This window comes from Leucopleurus acutus, assembly GCF_964270905.1.
Source record: "Leucopleurus acutus genome assembly, chromosome: 2".
NCBI classification, from domain to species: domain Eukaryota; kingdom Metazoa; phylum Chordata; class Mammalia; order Artiodactyla; family Delphinidae; genus Leucopleurus; species Leucopleurus acutus.
The window spans coordinates 92,741,895-92,749,384 of NC_139143.1; the positions used below are offsets into that span (position 1 = coordinate 92,741,895).

At 40.0% G+C, this 7,490-nt stretch overlaps 1 pseudogene across 1 annotated transcript; it reads right to left on the reverse strand.

Annotated features, from left to right (window-relative positions):
- Positions 1-7,207: 7,207 nt before the first annotated feature.
- LOC309978069 (cytochrome c-like) lies at positions 7,208-7,490 on the reverse strand (annotated as a pseudogene). Its single transcript has one exon. The product of its transcript is annotated as a cytochrome c-like (transcript).

The window sequence follows — 7,490 nt, forward strand, 5'->3', positions numbered from 1 at the left end:
GATTCATGGTTTCCTATTTTATTCAGTGGGTTATAATCTGTTCCTATCATTACTTATTTTGATACTCAAATTGTTCCAGATTTGGCTACTCAAAACTTATTAAAGCTGGCTTTTCTTACCTTTTAATGTGTTACCATCATTTTATGAAGACTTCCTTACCTGCAACAATAAAATATTCCCAGCTCATCTTCTGTTTTCTCTGCTGTAGGCTTGGAATCAGCCATTTCACCAAAGGGCTCTAGTTCTTTTTAAAAGAGAAGGGTATTTAAGAGCTAGGATCTGGGTGCTAGGTGTATTATTACTATTATTTTTAGCAGACTTCAGGTTTTACTGCCAAAAATTACAAAAACAAAAAATTTCTGCTTTTTAAAACCTGTGAAGTTTTAGAATTGTAAATGAGGGGCTGTGAATCTGTAACATCTACTTTAATTTTATTTTTTTAATTTAATTTTTTACTGAAGTATTGTTGATGTACAATATGTGCTAGGTGTATTTGTTGCTATTGGGGTATTGTTGCTCCCAAGCCTCTCAGTGGAGAGACCTAAGGAATATATGTTCTATGTACACACATATACGTAAATATGTAAAGGGTGGCAGAATATGCCACCCCAAAATGTGCTAATATGGCCTAAGGATTATTTTGAACAAAATGTTCTTAAAAAACAGCAGGTGCAGGAAGGGTGTTCTGACTTCCCCTTTTCTACCTGAAAGCAGGAGATGAAACCCCCATGTAAAAGATGTATTCCTTATACCAGGAGGAAAGACACATTCTTATCACCAGAGATAGGGAGTCGATGCTGAGAAAATTGTATACAACAGACCTTGTTAAAATAACTCTTATCTTCCTTTAGTCTCCCCATATATTTAAGTTACTCTTCCACAATTGCCTCTCTTTGTTCAACTTAATATATAAGCCCTTAGGTTTCGTCATTGCTTTGGGTCATTTCCTTATGAGGGCTCCCAAGTCACGTAAAACTTATATTACATAAATCTGTATGCTTTACTCCTCTTAATGTTTTTTTAAAAAATATTTATTTACTTATTTATTTAGGCTGCCCCAGGTCTTCGTTGTGGCATGCAGGATCTTCAGTTGCGGCATGTGTACTTCTTAGTTGTGGCATGCAGACTCAGTTGCAGCATGTGGACTCTTAGTTGTGGCATGCAAACTCTTAGTTGTGGCATGCATGCGGGATCTAGTTCCCCGACCAGGGATTGAAGCCAGGCCCCCTGAATTGGGAGCGTGGAGTCTTACCCACTAGACCACCAGGGAAGTCCCTTAATCTGTCTTATGTCAATTTAATTCTCAGGCCCAGCCAGAGACCTTAAGAGGGTAGAGGTAAAATTTTTGCTTCCATTATATATACATACATATACAATTATACATTTCTCTCATTTATGTATTTATTTCTGTAACTATCTCTATATACTGACACCCATGAGGACACATAGATACCACAATTCCAACCCAGCATTGCAGAGTTTGTTCTAGTTTTCTCTTTCCATATTTGTAACTGAGGAGGATGTCCCCACCCCACCAAGGCTCTGACACATTACGATGGGTTCCATTCCTGCACTGATGCCCTTCTTAACCCTCTTGGGCTACCCTATGCTGGGCTAACCCCTGCCCATGCAAAGCTGTTCTCCCATTGGATGTCTTCCTGACCCTGCTCAGAGTCTAAAACCCTACACTGGGCCTTCCTGCTACACAGATGCCTTCCCCATCCATCGTGGGCTCTGATGCCAGGGCCAGGCCATCCCCCTGTGCTGGCCACTCTCCTCACCCTGTGCTGGCTCTGATGTCCCATGCTGGGTGTCCCCACTCTTCTCTGGCTTTGACTGTCTGTGCTGGGTGATAATCCCCTGCATGGACACACTCTTCACCCTGCTTGTTCACCAAACTCCTGATGGCCCAACCTCCCATGTAGAAGCCTCTCTCTTCATCCTGCAGAGGCTGACCCCTCTCCCCAGAGGGAAACCCTCCTTAGTCTCTGACTCTGCCCTTGAGCACAGCTGCTCTCTCTCTCAGGCACAAATACCTGCCTTGTTGATCCCGCTTAATGGCTTCTGGGCAGGATCGCTGGGGAAGGGAAAAGAAACGGGTAAGAAGAAGAGCTCAGTGACTGTTTTTCATATTTATCAGTTATAATAGACAATGCTGATTGCCTTCACAATAACTCTTCTTTCCACCATCTTTTGTTACTTGCAGCCAAAAGAATTCTAACTGCCCAACTAACCTTACTGATGCCCCTCCCTCAGCATACAGCCTTGCTTCTTTCTCAGAGGCTACACAGGCTTTTCCTACTCTTCTATCCACATCCCCTAAGGCACAACACTACCTACATCTCCACAGTACTCTATCTTCTTTCCCATAATTTCCAGGCAGTGATATTCTTTCTCTTATTCCAAGGCTAATTTACCCATCATGTTTCTATATTTTCTCCCAGATTCTTAGGGAGTCTGCTTTGGTAAAAGTTTCCTTTATTTCCTTATTTTCAAATTCTGGATTATTATTAGTTCTTTTCTTTAAGCAGAAAAATGGCCAAGTCTCTTCCTTCTTATAAACAAAGATAAACCTTCCTCTGATCAGAAAACATTTAATATGTACATTTTTTTTGATCCAATATAATTCTGCTTCTAAAAATCACTTATTGGGACTTCCCTGGTGGTCCAGTGGTTAAGACTCCACACTCCCAATGCAGGGGGCCTAGGTCAGATCCCTGGTTGGGGAACTAAGATCCCACATACTGCAACTAAGCCTGTGTGTCGCAACTAGAGAAGCCTGCAGAGCCAAAATAAATAAATTCATTAAAAAATCACTTATTAATTTATTGAATATTTATGAGCACCCATGTGCCAGGTACCATGAATAAAATGATAAGCAGAAACAGATATCATCCCTGATTTCATGGAGCTTAATGAGACAAATATCAATCAGATAATCACACTAATGAATGCATTATTGCAAATTGAGACCTTAATGATAAAATGAAATATTATGTACTCATATTTGTTGGCCCCTATTCCACTCTTTCCATGCATTAATTTAATCATAAATAATGTATTATACGTACTATAATATGTATATAGTTTTATTATGCCCACCACTATTATGCCCACTTGCAGAAATGAAACTGAGTCAGAGAGAGGTTAAGTAACTTGTCCAAGGTCATACAGCCAATAAGTGATAGAGCTGGAATTGAAACCCAAATTGTCTGGCCCCTGCTCTTAACCATTATGCTATACTGGTCCTTACAAGTAGCTATGAAGAGGGATCTTTTTTTTTTTTTTATTTAAAAAAAATTATTTATTTATTGTTTCTGGCTGCATTGGGTCTTTGTCGCTGTGCACGGGCTTTCTCTAGTTGCGGCGAGCAGGGGCTACTCTTCGTTGCAGTGCGCGGGCTTCTCGTTGTGGTGGCTTCTCGTTGCAGAGCACGGGCTCTAGGCACGCGGGCTTCCGTAGTTGTGGCACGTGGGCTCAGTAGTTTGTGGTGGCTTCTCTTGTTGCAGAGCACGGGCTCTAGAGCACAGGCTCAGTAGTTGTGGCACATGGGCTTAGTTGCTCCGCAGCATGTGGGATCTTCCCAGACCAGGGCTCAAACCCGTGTCCCCTGCATTGGCAGGCAGATTCTTAACCACTGTGCCACCAGGGAAGTCCCAGAAAGAGGGATCAATGAGGATATCCAACAAAGAAAACTGATCTAGACAGGAGCTTTCTGAGGAAGTACTGCTTGAGCTCAGACCTCAAGTTTGAGGAGGCATTAACTCTGCAAAGTGGGTGGTGGTGGCAGTAGGAGAAGCAATCATTTCACCTAGAGGGCAGAATGTGCAAAGGCCCTGAGGCAAGAGGGAGCATGGCACAGTGAAGAAATTGAAAGGCCAATGTAGCCAGAATGTAGAAAGCAAGGGAAAAGTGGGACATTATATGGCTAGAGAGGTAGTCTAGGCCAGATGAAACGGGGACTTATTGGCCCTTAGGGATTTTGTTTTTCATCCTAAGAGTAAGAGAAAGCCATGAAGATAAGGATTGGGGAAGCAGGGATCAGTTTTCTTTGAAAAGATTACTCAACTCCAGTTTAGACAGTGAATTATAGGGGAGTCACAGTACATGTGGAGATGAGGCTTGTGGTATCTTGAGGGTGGTAAGTTGACTTAGGGTGGTGACAGTGGAAATGGAGGGATGTGGAGAGATTTAGAAAGTCAAATTGATAGGACTGGGTAAAAGATTAGATATGAGTGGTGAGAAGTTGTAGGTTTTAAGGACGACCCCCTCCTGTATGTAATCTGTCAATAAAATCAGTTAATGTATCTTCTAAATATCTTTCTTTCTAGCTTAAAACACCATTTATTGAGATAGGGAATGTGGAAGAAGATGAGGAGGTTTGGGGAAAAGATTACGAGTCTTGGACGTGCTGACTTTGCAGTGCCTTTGAGACATTCACATGGAGATATTAACTGACCTGAGCTAAAGTCATACACTTGGCAGTTATTATATGGATGGCAAATGAAGCTGAAGCATGGATAAGTTTGCCTAGGGGAAGAAAATGGATTGAAAAGAGAAGGGGGTCTAGAGCCGATATTTCAGAAAGCCCAACATTGAATAAGTCTGAGTACAGCAAAGTGCTAACTTTGTAGGCCTGTATTGATCAAACCCTGCACATTCCAAAGAAAGGCTTGTTTTTAGAACTGTTCTTGATTGACTCCTGGGAGATGATAACCTCTAAGCCCTTGGAATACTCTGCCTGTAAGAATGGTTTGTATGCCTGAGGCCACACTGTATCACTCTGACTGAATAGTTTAAGCTATCAATGTGATTTATGCTGATCATCTGTTTTAGTATGCCTGAGGCCTTGGACCATGATGTATCAGTTTGACCTCTCTGGGCTGGAATTTGAGCAGCTGAGGTCAGTTATGTGGGTGATCCATGCCTATGTGACAGACCTTCCCCCAAAATAAAAACCCTATAAACCAAGGCTTGGGTGAACTTCCCTGTTTGGCAAAACTGCACAAAGGTGTTGTCACACATCATTGCTGGGAGAATTAGTGCCTGTGCAACTCCACTGGGAGGAGACACCTGGAACCTTGTGCCTGTTTTCTTCTGGAATTTTCTCCATGGACCTTTTACCTTTGCTGATTTTAATCTGTATCATTTCACTGTAATACACCATAACCATGAGCATACCAACTTTTCTGAGTCCTATGAGTTCTTCTAGTCTGTTTTTGGGGACCCTGACACAGTATGTAAAAGAAAAACAGCAGTCCAAGAAGTAGGAAGAAAACCACCAGAGTATGGTGTCATGAAAGCCGTGGAAGTAAGTGATTCCAGAAGGGGGAATTGTCAAAGGTGTGAAATCCCATGGAGAAAACAAGTAAGGTTAGGAATAAAATATGTCTACTGGATTTAAAAAACATGGAGGTCCTTGATGACCTTAGCAAGAGCTGTTTTAGTAGAGTGATGGAAATGGGAAGCCAGGCCAGAGTAGATTGAGGAATAAGTGGGATGTGAGGAAACAGAGAACTTTAGACAGAGAAACACATTTGAAAAAAAAGATTGCAGGTTAATTTACCTTTATTTATAGTAGCAAAATACATCAAACATAATCTAGTTATTTAATAACCTAATAAGAACCCTTTGAATTTATATATTAAAAATTTTTACAATGGGTATACTTGTTGAATCAGCAATTCTATCTTTAGGAATAGTCATAAAAAATAACTATAGACATGCAAAGTATTATTCATCACAATGCTTATCACAGTATTGTTTATAATAGCAAAAAGTTGAAAACAACCTCATTGTGTAAGAACAGACAGCTAATATATTACAGTACACTCACATTATGAAGTCTGTTTATTGTCTAAATTGGAATGTATCTTACTGGTTGCAAGAATTAGAGATAATGTGTGTGAAATCACTTTGTAAACTGTAAACTGCTGTTCAAATGTCCTGTTTATTACTGGGATTAACAATGTGCCCCCAGAAGGCCTTAGAAACATAGAAAAGCCAAAGAGCTAGCAATTAGACTCAGAACTCTGCCATTTGTCCCTCTTTTCTTCGTACTAGTGATTCTCAAACTCAGACAACTTGGCACCTGGAAGTCAAAGGGCGCTTTGCACAACATCATGAAATGCTGAGAGTGAACTTTATTTTTTCTAAGATCTTGTTTTTAATTATCTTAAGCCTTATGATCACAAAATCTACAAATTTGTGCTGATGGTGTATCTCCCCTACTTTAATTGTCTAATGAGTTTGCAAAGACACCATTACCAATCACATATATACAGGAGTTTTATAGTTTCATGTCATTTTGAATAGCTGTTTAAAGACAATCCTGAATTATAACTCAGTCTCACTCAGATAGTAAAGGATTTAAAAGCAAAGTTTAACTTGCTATTATATCTTGTCACACTGACTTTTAAAAGCCTCTGACCTTATAGATCATCTATAAAATGTGTGAAGTGTTAAATATTCTTTGACATTTTACATAAACCACACTAAAATGCCTTTCGTTAAGTAAAAGGCAACATTTTACTTATTTATTTTTATTTATTTTTCTCTTTCCTTTTTGGATGCACTGCGTGGCTTGTGGAATCTTAGTTCCCAGACCAGGGACTGAACCTGGGCCCTCGGCAATAAGAGCGTGGAATCCTAACCACTGGACTGCCAGGGAATTCCCAAAAGGCAACATTTTGGATACAGGGAATTTGGGATTGGCATAGTTAAGACCAAAAAGATAAAATGGATATTTCTACCTTGTCTTCAGCCCTTTAAAGCCTAATGAACACAAACTGAAATGCAGGTGAGTCTTGCTCAAATGTATGAGACAACAAAGCGATTTTCCCAGTATTTAAATATTATACTCAAATAATCAGTTTTATAAATCTAAATTAAAACCAATATCCTATAGGTTTTGAGATGGCATTCACCATCTTTGTGAAAAGTTCGATATTACCAATCAAGTCTGATTATATCTTTAGAAGAGGGAAACAGTGACAGTACTTGCTGAACTGGAATTCCTATCAAAATTCAAAAAGCTCATCATATTAATTTAACCACAGCCAATCTTATTTAAATCAGGACTATCCAAAAAAAATTCTGTCAGCCACTCATGATCTGAATTCTGGTATGAGATCAATTTAAATACGTTACACATAAAAGAAGTTGAGACATTTCTGTTTTGTAAGAAAATAAGGCAGTGGGCCAACTATTACTCATTAGAAGCTTTGAGATAAGCTATCAAGTCTGCCCTTTCTGTCTTCTTCTTAATGCTAGCGCAGATCATTTTTTTCCAGGGATGTACTTCTTAGGATTCTCCAAATACATTTCTCCCCAGGTGATGCCCTTGTTCTTGTTGGCATCAGTGTAAGAGAATCCCAGGGGCCTGACCTGTCTTCCATCCAGGACCATTTATTATGCTTGCCTTACTTTTCCATGGTGTGGCACTGGGCATATTTCTGGACAAAAATCTTGCCCTTCTCAACATCACCCAT